This window comes from Pteropus medius, unplaced genomic scaffold (assembly GCF_902729225.1).
Source record: "Pteropus medius unplaced genomic scaffold, Ma_sr-lr_union100, whole genome shotgun sequence".
Lineage (NCBI taxonomy): Eukaryota > Metazoa > Chordata > Mammalia > Chiroptera > Pteropodidae > Pteropus > Pteropus medius.
This window is the reverse complement of record NW_024348304.1, coordinates 5325564-5338519: the sequence shown is the minus strand read 5'-3', so window position 1 is coordinate 5338519 and position 12956 is coordinate 5325564. Positions and strand designations below refer to the sequence as shown.

Here is a 12956-nt window from a genome sequence, read left to right as displayed (position 1 = left end):
CCAGCCAGAGACCACCAGGAACTCATGTACAGTTGAATAAGCTGGGATTACTGCATGTGTAGCAAAGCAGAACACATGAAACCATGGGGTGTCTGGTAAGAAACTGTTAAAAAGAACTTTTCATAGAACTTGGGCTCAGTTCGATAATTTGGGGGAGGGAGCTTTGCTCTGGGTCGGATGCTATCAGGAAGTGGGAGCATTTCCATGACCGAGTATCTGAATAAATCTTACTCAGAAATAGGAAAGACTATGGAGCGATGCTTTAGCTGTAATTGGTAAAGAATCAGCAGTCCTTCATATTAGCCAGAAATGAAAAAATGTTTGGTCATGTTTCTGGATTGAACAATGGCCATGTTTGGGTATGTGTTCAAACATGATTACACAGTGGTCGCTTGTTCCCCCTTAATCCTCCATGGTCACAGAGTGGTCTGATATTAATGTTTTGTGAAATTGTTTATGTTTAGCAGGAGAGCATCAAAACCTCTCTTTGTCAGCCTAGTTCCTGGACGTTGGGAACTGCTTTTCTCTTTCCCATAATAATAAAACTACAATCTAATGAGCACTTATAATGTGCCAGGAAAGGTTTAATCTTCATCACCAACCCAGGAGGTAGGTACTATTATGATTCTAATTTTCACATGAGGAAACGAAGGCTTAGCGAGTCTGTTCTTTTTTCTAGGTCACAAGAGCTAGCAAATGGCCAGGCTGGGTCTTGAACCCAAGCAGTCTTTCTGGGGACCACACTCTGCTCTGCTCTGTGGTACTGCCAGGTATAAACTGGAACCCTGGGGAGGAGGCAGCAGTTAATCTATGGAGATGAGGGACATTTTTGCAGTAAATGCAACGGGGAGAATGAAATGCCAGGATCACGAGACACTCAGGATGGAACGAACCAAAATGTGGAAAAAACTAGCTGTGACATTTTGACATAAAACCTTCTTTGGGAGTAGTCTAATAAAGGGTAGACTGACTTATTATTTCTCAACTGAAGAATGACTTGTGTGATGTAGAATATTATTTTAAATTTTACTCTCTGTTTTCGGTGTGACTTTAAATTAACCAACAGGGGAGGGAAACACCATCAGCAACTCTGCTGGCACGGTCAGTCAGAGCATCTCAGTGTAGTCAAGTGGTAAAGCAAAACTGTTCACGGCTGTGCGAGGAAGCTGCAGGCACCTGGCAGTCCCAAAGGCTTAATCACAAGGATTAGGGGAGAAACGTGGTTATTAACAGCCTTATAGATGCTTTCATTTTTCAGAATCACCTTATGGAGTGAAATGACAGAATGCAATTCAAATGAACAGACAAAGGCCCCCATTCTACTGTTCCCACACACACGCCCCAGCTCCTCCCGACTTCAGTGGGTGTTCTGGGCACAAGAGAAAGAACAAGAGCGGGATATTGATCTATTTCTAGAATTCTCTCTGTAAATTTCCAGGCAGCCAAGATCCTGCATTCTGTGCTCACCTCAGTAGATCCAAGTAATAGCACTGAGATACTGTACACACGTCTTCAACGAACTAAACAATTTCTTTCAAGAGTAGGGTGGGAGACACTGGGGAGGTGGTCTGATAAAGAGGAGGAAAAATGGGAATGGAAAAGGTTGCTCTCCTGCCACTGCAGCCTTTTCGTTATCTGTTCTTATTACACACTCGCTCTCCAGGTGTCACTCAGCAACTGGAGACCAGCTCTGTGCAAGGCTCTAGGAATAAAAAGTCGATTAAGATTTGGTCCCTGCCCTCAAAACCACTTAAATTATGTCTCTAATTTTTCTTTGCACGACTCCTTGCATAGTGGTTGAGAGATGCTTCCTGCTGGTGACAATTACAATGATGATATTAATGATGATGACAATAAAAAGTACAGCTGTCCACAAGTTTAAGTGGGAAACAGGAAAAGAGTCTGCCTCATAAAATTTTGTTAATCCAAAAAGTATATATTGAGCAATTATTTTGTGGTTAACACACTGCCCTGGGCCCTGCGAGAGGCACAGAAAAGGCATCCACTCCCAGGAAGGCCTGGTGATCCTATAAGGTCAGTCTGGAATGGGTAGAAATGCCAGGTCAGCCTTCGGTTTCTCCAGACCTCAGAATGACTGACGGGCATTTGAAATTCAGCTTTGTGCCTCAGTTTCCATTACATTTCTAAAGTAGGTTGAAAACTGGCCCAGGGAAATAGTATATGGGACAAATAACAACAAAGTCTACTCAGTCTTAAATTCTATTAATTCTCTGGGCAACAATACCAGGGAAAGCACTGTATATCCCACACTTTCAAGCTATGATTCAAGGTAAAGTTACCCCTGTGCCCACAGCAGGACAGAAGCACGTAAAAGCCACAGGAGCTCAGGCCTACAACCTATCTTCCCCCGCACAGGCCTTAAGATGTGTCTGTATGGGAAGTCACTGCACTACGCCATTGATCTAAGCAACCAGTTTCATTTCAAAGTGTCAGTGAGCAGTGAGCAGCCCGTGTAGGCACAGAATTACAAGGTTAAGTGACGAACATGGGCAATTTCCCAGATATTTTCTTGGAGCAAACGGCAATCAATGACTATGGGATGGATTTTTTTCGCAGATACACATAGCTGCCTCTGCTCCAGGACGAAGGACCACACCCCTCCCGTCCTTTCCTCACTGCCACATCCTTGCAAAGACATCTGCTGTTGTAAATTCCCAGACAGTCCATCTTATGCAAACTTCCCAGCACCCTTAGCCAAGCCCTGGATTCTACATCTGTTCCACTTTCTTCCATTCCAGATGGGCACTACAACTTCACATTTGCTATTGTGATCACTGTTGGACCAAAAAGTTGAGGGTGGATGAGGACAGAGATACACTTCTCTGCACAGCATACAGAAGAGATGTTCCTGGATTAAATCGGGGGCTCTAAACTCCAATAATTTTTTTTAAAAAATCAGATGGGTCTCTGCTGACTGGGATCAGAAGCTCAAGAATCTCCTTACAAACCTCTTCTATCAATCGAAAACAGCCAAACGAGGAAAGAAATTAATATTCATTGAGTACTTACTGTTTGTCTGGCCCTCTGTTAGGTGCTTAATATTATCTATTTATCTTCATCTCAGTCTGACAAATTTGGTGTTATTATATTCAATAAATTCTACAAAACATTTTAGAGGCTAAAAGAAGATAAAGAAGGTATCCAAAGTCACCCGACTGATAAGTAAAAGAACTGAGCTTGGAGCCCACATCCACAGCTTTCACTGTTATCACTTAGCTGTTCATTCCAAAAATGTACAATGGGGATTGTGGGGGAGTGAGGCCCTCCCCCCGGATCACAGTCCATAAAGTCAGCAAGTAGTACCTACCTCCTGTAAACCTGACACAGGAACAAATGGAGTCTAACCCCACAGATTATCTAAATACACTTGTGATTTTTATTAAAGCAAAATAGCAATTATGTACTTGAAATATTTATAAAATAAGTCAACTACATTTGAGGGAAAATGTAAAAGCATTGCAATTAAACAGATCTGCACACACTGCAGGGTGTTTTTCTAACAAAAGGAGTACGGAATAATGCTGCTAATAAAAACAATGATCTTGTTTAAATGTTCTAATAACTCATTTAGTGCTGTTCTGAGTGGAACTGTATATTAGTAATTTCAAATAAAGTCTTTGATGAAAGATTAAATATATCTTCTGCTCATTCTCCTCTGTAAAGCTAGTGATTCAAGTGGGCTAATTTGTTCCCTTTCTTCTAGTAAAGTGTTTTAAGTGATCTATAAATGTTTTTTTGTTCCTTCTATTCATATTGTAAGAGGAACTAATGAATAATAATGAATAAAAATACTGATGTCTTGGAATGGAATGGGTGCCCCCACCATCACTACAACCACCACACAGACACACAGACACATAGACACACACACACACACACAGACACATAGACACACACATTTGGGTTTCTAATAAGAAACAGGCAGATCTCACATCTCAAAATAAATATTTATTCAGCAAACTACATTAAATAGGAACTAACCTAAAACAATTTCTTGGTCACCTTTGAAAAGATTATATTAATAAAGAGTAGGGTTTTGTTTTGTTTTCAGAGAGAGGAGAATCTAAAAGTGTACAATATAATATATATTTAGTGCTTCCAGCAGAAATAGATAGGTTGATTAAATTCTAAACTAAAAAATTTCTCTTTGACACTGCAAACTTAACAATTACAGCATTTGTAGTACTTCTAAGTCAGTGTGAGAAACACAGGCCAATCCATTTTAGTCTTTTTGGGGATGTAGGGCACATAGCGGTAGATCAAAAAAATCACATGCTATGAAATGTTTCATCTAAATGAACAAACGTACACTTAGCCAATATATCAGATTGATCTTTTAAAAACCTCCTAGTTAGAGGACAATATTAGATACAAAGACCTACGGCTGCAGAGTTATGTTAAAATTCTCCAGTGCCAAGCGGAATGGCTATAGTGCTCATCACACTTTCTATAGGTAATTCTCTGCCTCTACAGCTCCTTATGGGCCTCTCGGAGGAAGACAATACCTTATTCTTTCTTATCATCTCAGTTCCTAGTATTAGGAATTCAATAAATAACAGCTGCATGCAATGAATGAATATATCAATTAGCATTCAGTCTGAAATAATTTCTACACGAGTATGCATACTTCAAATGTTTTCTTCACCAGATAAGATCTGAAAAACAACCTAATTTTGAAAAAGTCTCGCTTCTGGTGAAATGAAAACCTGAACTCCTCAAAGAAATGCAAACCCACCTGGACGCACAACATTACTCGAAAACAAAGTGTCAAAAAAGTCTGCACAGAGAGCCACCTCTCTTACTGAATATCTAACCAACAGAGGCCTGCAGCCTTCAGAGAAAAAAGGGTCTTCTTTGGAGGTGGCATTAGAGGTGTAAATTTAGGCTGTCTCCTGATAAAAAGGACTTGTTTATTTCACTCGGTTTCTGGAACTATTAGATCAATACATTCCTCCTACTCCCTGCTTCCCAAACCTACCTGTTCCAGGACTGGTGTTAGCCTCTTTCCACCTGCCAGCCATTTCTCTTGTCACCACTTAGCCTGAGTCCTGACCACAACTCCAACACTGACTCCCAGCCGGGCCAGAATCCCAGTCCATTTCAGATCCACAGGCCTGATCCTCAGAGCTCAGCCCAAGAAAGCACACACAGTTGAAGACAGGGTTGAGAGAAAGTGCCATGTGGGTAATACAAGAGCAGAACAGAAATAGAAAGTGGTTTGATATTTCCTCCAGGAGCATATGATATCTGTAAACACTTAGATTTGCAATTTAAAATTTCATATCCTTTGCTGTAGTTTTATACAGCACAAAGGGTGGGGATATAAATATCTTCATCTTACAAAGTGAATAGTCAAGAGATTATGTCAGTAATTGATTGACCAAGAAAGAGAGATTTAAGTGCATTATTTTGTATAGGGCCTTCATCCTTCCTGCACCCAGATAGGACTCTAGCTGCACAAAAGAGCATCCAGGCACTGTGGTTCACCGTTTAATAATTAATGTAGCTCTACATTTCTATGCTGCCAAAACATCTCGAAGGTAGGCCTCCACGGCTAAAATGGACCACTCAGACAGCCAAGTCGAGAGATAAAACACTGCATCCAAATTCAGAGCAGAGTGAATTAATTTTCCAGGTCTAGCTGGCTCTTGAACACGTAACTGCTTAAGAAAATTCCCCAACATCTTTTTTGTTTTGTTTTGTTTTCTTCCTATGAAAACAAAAGGAAAGTACACTCTCCATCCTAAAAGCAACTAATTCATTCCCCTAATGCTAGGTGGAAACCATCATTTTACAAGTCATGGAAGAAAGCTTTAGAAATAACTGATGAAATAACCTTAAATATACCTTGGTTTGACACCAGATAATGTGTTCACTTTTGCCTCAAAGTTTTCTTACTCCTAAACATAACATCATCAGTTTGAATTTAATATGCTCATATATGCTTGAAAAAAGTTTCCAGGAGGAAGTCAGTTATAAAATGGATTTTGAGAGATGGGTAAGATTTCACTAGGTAGGGTCCAGAAGAGAAAATCATTTCAAGAAAAGAATAATGTGGAGCCTTAAAAATAAATAGGCAATTTCTCTCAGCTATGTCAGAATGTCACTTCTGAAGCAAATTTAAGTTACCACAAATGACTCTGCATAAAGAGCTATTCTCTCTCCTCCAGCCTCCCTAACCATCCTTCTCACCACTATCCTCTCCCTGCCGCCTGCCCCACTCAGCGGAACAAACGTGCCACCCTACACTGGAAAACTGCGGCTCCAAGACAAGGAGCCCAGCTTGACAGGAGCAAAGCTAGCACTCTAAAGCCAGACGCAAAAGCTCTGCCATTTCAGTCTTAATGTCATTTAATGAAAAATGATCCTTTCCCCACAATTTGCCGCTGTTGCTAAACAGGGTGTCCTCCCACCTTCGTAATGAGTGCATCTGGTCTCCGTGCATATACTTTATGGGTGACTCACATATAAACTGAGTGACAGGTAACCAAATTACAAAGCTATGAATGCAGCAAGCGTTGCCTGGAAAAAAAGCTCAAGTCGTTTATGAAGTCAGCAATCTTCTGACAACCGATCCTTCCAATAGAGCTTAGTTTTCTTTCCCTTCCTGTTCCCTCCACTTAGGTAATTTGATATTACATATGTCTCTAAGTATAAATCACAAGTGAATTATTGGGGAAAGGTAACTTAGGCCTGAAAGATTTTAATTATAGCAATATTTTTTATTCATAAGAAGTCTTAGCTGGACCATCTCCAACTAATCTGCATCTACCCAGAACATTTGGAAACAAGCAAGAACTCTTGGTATGTGAAGCAAATCTGGCCATGCACCAATTGACTTCTCTCCGTGTCATCATTTGTTTTCTTCTGTCCAAGTGGGGGTTAGCCACTGAATCCTAGAAGGAAATCCATCCACTGGATAGGATTTCCCAAAGTAAGGGTAATACCGATTTCATGCCTCCAAGGACCAAACGTGATGGGAATCATTATAATAATGAAGACAACCAACACTGAATGGAAATTGACATTTAACACTTCCCAGTTTATACTCTCTATTTTACCCTCCACACCGACATCAGAGCTCTTTTTATTGAAATTTTTAAACTTGTCCATCTTTTCCCTAAAAACTTTTGCATAAAGACTAACCATTTAATCTGAATTCTTCCTATATTAATTCTTTGTCTCAATGTAGTTCTGACTCCTCCTTAATGGCACGATCCATGTTTTATCCATATTTGTACTCCAAGCACCTACTGCAGAGCCTCACACGAAATTGGTGCATATCAAACTAACCCTGATTATATAAGAGGCCTGAGTCTGTGTGTGTGTGTGTGTGTGTGTGTAAGAGAGAGAGAGAGAGATCTGTATAAAGCTTCTGTGAGTTTCCTGTTACTTATAGCTTAAACTCTGACCTTTTTAATGTGACATAGGGGACTTTTCTCAATCTGACTCCAGTCTTCCATCTGACATCACCTGCCCCTCCACCTCAGGACCATATGTGGACTCAGCTTCTCCTATGTCAGGGAAAAGATTTGCTCTCCTCCTAGGCACACTGCTTAGACATTTATGGAATGATGATCTCACCTAATGGAAGTTGTGTCGTGAGGCATTCCCATAAAGGTCAGAAGCAGAAATAATAAGAGTCTTGGAATGCAAGGAACGAAAGCCAGGAAACAAAAAAACATTATAAAAGAATGGGATCAGAAATTTAGGCTGGGGTATTTTTTTTTTTTCCTAAAGACTAGCACATGACTGTGGGTAATGTTTACCTATTCACAGAAGGGGAAAAGGAATGAATTTTGCTTTGAGACATAAAGAATTAGAAGGTTGGTCCCAAGTATCCTGTAACACCTAGAACACAACTAGCTTCACAAACATTATGCACAGTCTCTCAGGCTGTACCTTACAAAGAGAGTCATTTCACTGTTGATGAGGAGTCAGCAAAGTCGACACTACCGCCCCATCCTTCATGTCGCTATCACCATTGTCACAAAGAGCTCGACCTCAGTGGCACCATAGCCTGACACGACAAGAGCTGTGGGTGATCTGTGTTGCTCAGGTCAGCAGCAGCCTTCCCGCTGAGAGCAGGTTCTCTGCACAGCCAGATCCCCACGCTGCTGGAATTGGCTCAAACCAACAACGGGTCAGAGAGTGCTGCTCGACTAGCAGGTGTCAGGCTGCAGAGACCCTAACGGATTTACAGATTGATGAGAAGCCCAGAAACCTCAACTTCTCAAGGTTGAACGATATCATCCAAACTCAGTATTTGCAGAGTTTTACAGATGATAGTTCAGGTTGCATCAAAGCAACCTCCCCAAAGAAACAGAATCTTAAAATGGCCAAATGACTTGCTGGGAATATGTGGCAAATTAGTAGGAAAAAGGCACTTCCCTCATCTAATTTAGTACTTTGTCCTCTGAACCATACGTCTCTTTTCAACATGTCCCCACTGTAGGGACTAAATTTTTTTCTTGGCAACATGAAATGATGTACTTCCTAATTGAAGAATGTCTCCATTTCCCTGGATTGTCCTCTCAAACCTTTCCTTGTGGAAGTTATAACAAGCTCTCTTTATCACTTAGTCTGATTGGCCCAATGAGACTGATCAGCTGCCACAAGGGAATTCTCTCTGCTGATAACAGAGACCCTGCTGTAGGACAGCAGTTCTCTCTCTCTCTCGCAAAGCAAGCAGAATCAAGACCAAAAGAAGAGCTAGATGCAAAACCTAGTCTGGATTTCCTCGGAAGCAAACTGTATCTCTCTCTCTAGCTGCATCCAAAAATTACAGGAGTGAGGAGGGAATGGCACAAATGTATCCACAGGATCATAGAATTTTTTTGGCTAAATGATGAAACTAAGATCCAGAGAGGTGATAAGACCTGCCTGAGATAACACAGCAAATTATTACTAGAGCTCTGATGGGAACTCAGAATCTTATCACCTGATCTACTGCAAAAGGAGGCAAAGCAGAGTGTGGTATCTGAAGCTAGGCTCCTGGCCTAGATGCTGGTTTTGTGGCTGACCACCTGTGTGACCTTGGGTAGGTCTCATAAAGTCTGTACTGTTTCCACATCTGTAAAATGAGGGTGATTGACTCTCCCATGGGGTTTTTGTAAGGTTTAAATGAGTGACTATGTGATTAGAGCTTAGAATAGCAATTACTGGAACCAGAAAGCAATTATTGTTAGCCTCATGTTAACTCAGGATTCTTTCCAAACTTTTCAAACCAAAAAATGGATGCAGAAGGGGGAAAACTTGATGGAGCTGGAAAACAAGTTCTTCATATAAAGCCCTTGCGGTTCCAGTCTCCTTCACACCCCGTGATCCTTTACGGCAGGCTACAGTATCTTTCCCTATGTCTAGTTCTTTGCCAACTACAGCTAGACATTTCTTTTTTTAACTTTTTAAAATTATGATCCTAGGATGCCGTCTCCCAGCAATAGCATTATTGGTCATGCCGGTCTATACAAACTTATCTTTTACCCAGTGTGGTGAGGAATTAACCATGAAGTCATACCGTTCCTCACCCTCATCTCACCAAGTCTGTCCACCTCAGCAGTGACAAAACGTGTGGTCAGTTGTGTGCCCTGATATTACCTTGAGCTAGGAAGGGAAACAGAGAGCCATTCCTTGAGGGACTGTGAGCAAATGAGAGTGGGTCAGGCTCCCTCTCCTGAGCATTCCTCGTTGTAGCACAGAAGCCCTGAGAAGACACATGCACATGAGCAAAAAGCTCTTAGGAAGAGATAGCGAATTCCTGCAGTGACCTCAGGAAGGAAGCCTGTGGGTATTTCTGACACTGCACGTTAGGGAGTTGGGTGGTACCGGTACAGATCTGAGAAATGATAAAGAATAAATGAAAGACATGGAGAAGAGGAGGCAAAATGAACAAAGTGCCAGATACGTCCACATGCCAACAAGGAAGACGTGAGGAGTGAGGTGTGAGAAGAAGTCTGTCACAGTGGCCAATAAACCAGGAGGGCCAAATGTTTGGCTTGGATAACTCAAAATCTGCTCCCTTCTTGCAGCAGGGTTTGGCAGTGAGTCAGCAAATCTAGCAAAAGAATTTCTTTTTCAGAAGCCACAGACAGTCCATTTACACACACACACACACACACACACACACACACACGCATGCCCACACACTCTCTTGTAGATATACCCTTTATCAGCAAGGAGAAAAATATAGCATTTCTTATTAGGTTTCTAAAACCATGTATATCTTCTAAAATTATCAGGACCCCTTTGCCAAGAAATCAAAAGATTTATGTAACATCACTAAACATTCTAGTAAGAATATGCCACATGTCTTATGGCAATTTCTTCTATCCCCTCCCTTTGTAAAATGCAAAACAAAAACACAAGGAACAACCAAAATGTTAACGGTGGCTATATCTGAGTTTCAAGATTATAAGGTAACTTTTCTTTTCCTTTTCTTAGTAGTTTATTTGTATTTTCTAATTTGTCTTCAATATACATGTATTTCTTTTTAATACTTAAAAGACACGTTAAAGGTAACAGTGAGGAAAAGCAAAAAATTTCTAAGCAGCCTTGCTGTTTTGTGATGTCCTCTCAAAATATACCTCACTGAACCAGCAAGTATCAACAACATCTTCTAGAAAGGGCAGGACAACCAGGGCATGGCAAAGGGGATTCAGAGCACAGGGAAATGACTTCGCAGTCTTGCAGGAATGTTGAGATCTATGTAGTGACTGTTAAAAATATACTTTAATGTCCTGAGGAAGGTGGGACATCACTACCCACCAGGAATGTGAGCAGCAGAAGTCCCCAAAGTACTGCTGGTCCCAGGAAGGCCCTGTGCAACTGAGCTGGAACTGTCCCTTCTGCAAGGGTGTTCACAGTTCCCACGCTGCACATGAGTTTGAGTGCTAATTAACTGGGTGTGGATAGAGAAGAAGTCCGTGTAATTGAAGTTCGTGCTACCTGATGATGTCCTTTTCCAATCAAAGGCCATTTGATTCTAGGTATGAGGCAGACTACAAACCAGCGCACTCCGAAATCCCTTCTGCCCACTAATGAGAAACACTCCTAAGAGGACCATGGGAAGGGCTCACTTTAGTTTCAAGTAAGCTTCCTCATCCTCACAGGTGCCCTTGAAATTGAGGAAACCGCACAGTCAGAAGCCCTGAATCTCCTTTAAAAAGTGCAGTTGTCACTGAACAAACCTTCCCAGGGTTGGCTCTGACTACTGGCATTCAATTCAGAATCATCCACTACATGTGGCAACAGGATGAAGAAGAGACACTCCACCGGTGCCTGAGCCCCAAATACCAGTTCCCATAAACTATAAGTATTTTACACAAACCTGAGATCACGCCAGCTTGAGCTGTCATGTGTCAGGGTCTTTAGTGCGCCAGAGATAACTGACACCTCATGTTGTCCAGTCCTTTCAATAGACATGCCCCCGACCAAGAGCACCTGGGGGCAAGCAGAAGAAGCAGACATTCAGGAAGAAGTCTGGTCCTCAGGAAAGAATGGAGGTTGGGGTGGGAGACCACAGTCCAACAGACAGTATTTGAAGTGAAAAAGGCACATTCATGTTCACGCTGGGTGTCATATCTCTTGGGTCAGGTGTCACGACCAGATAGAAGACATTAAGTGGAGGTTTACCTGTGATCAATCTCTGACCTGCATCTCATGTCCAGTAGCTGGATCTCTTTCTGAATCTACCTGATATTCAAGTTCATGTAAGCTCTTAATTGTTCCCAGAGGGTATATCGTATTCTCCAGAATCCCAGTCTAAGTGGAGGCCCTGCCTCCAGCTGGCAGCCCCCTTATGCCTCATGCCAGCTTTTTCCTACACCTCAGCTTTCTCACAGACTCCCATATTATAGCCCCATTACATGTGGCTACCGGATGAGGAAGAGACACCTCCACCTGTGCTTGAGCCCCCAAATACCAGGTATGTGACCTTGGGCAAGTCACTTTGATAAATTCCAGTTTTCTTATGCATAAAATGGGAACAACAAGAGTTTCTTCATCCTAGGATTGTTATGTGGATTAAATGAGATAATGAATACGAAATAGAGTACTTGCCACATGGTAAGTATACAATGAATTTTAGCGATAATGAGGATGATTAAAAAAGATGAGGAAAACATGATGGAGATGGATCTTCTTAACACTGGCCACATGCCTTGGATTGAACCTTACTACAGTGATTCTCAAAGAGGGTAATTTTGCCTCCGGGGGACATTGCCGATGTCTAGAGACTGTTGATTGCATTTGTCAGGGGACAAAGGGGAGGCATGGGGATGCACTACTGACATCTAGTGGGTAGAAGTCAGGGATGCTGCAAACCATCCTGCAATGCACAGCACAGTCCCTCCCATAGCAAAAAAATTACCTATCTGATCCAAAATGTCAATAACTGCCAAGGCTGAGAAGCCCTGCCTGCCAGTACAAGCCTCTCCCCACTTCCTTCAGCCCCTGCAGTCAATGTCCTCTAGCTGTAGCTGTGGCTGGTCTCTCAGACCTGACCCCTCCCAGGACTGGCCCAGCCTACTGTATCCTGAGCTCCTGAGCCCCCACTCTGTGAGATTCTTAGCCAAATCGCCACAAGGCTTCACTGGCCTGACCTGAGTCCATGACAGCGGGGATGAGGAGAACGACTGGGCCTTCCCTCTGACCAGCAACAGGCGAGAATCTGCTTCCAGCAGGGCCGTGGCAGAGAGCCATGTGAAAACAAGCGCGGCAGCCAGTGGAGCGTTCCACCCAAACTGGCTCCACACCAGGCCCAGACCATGAGTCACCACCACATGCTGCCTCCTCTTGCCGTGACCTTTCTTTATCCCTTCATTAGCTGTAAATCTTCAGAAGCAAAACAGCAGAGAACAGACTGGGAAGGCCCTGGCAAAATGTCACACCTGGCAAATTCCCAAATCAAAATTCAAAGTTAAGTACCCAGGCCCAGA

General features: G+C 42.3%; 1 protein-coding gene across 2 annotated transcripts in view; it reads right to left on the bottom strand.

Moving 5' to 3' along the window:
* Positions 1 to 12750, bottom strand: part of JADE1 (jade family PHD finger 1) — a 297514-nt gene extending 284764 nt beyond the window's left edge. The window contains exons 1-2 of one of the 2 annotated variants that reach the window (XM_039879621.1): positions 12621 to 12750; positions 11348 to 11460 (exon numbers count right to left, since the gene is read on the bottom strand). The gene's annotated coding sequence lies outside the window, so the exon portion shown is untranslated. The remainder of the gene's footprint in view (positions 1 to 11347; positions 11461 to 12620) is intronic. The other variant, XM_039879633.1, reaches the window with a different exon arrangement.
* Positions 12751 to 12956: the final 206 nt, after the last annotated feature.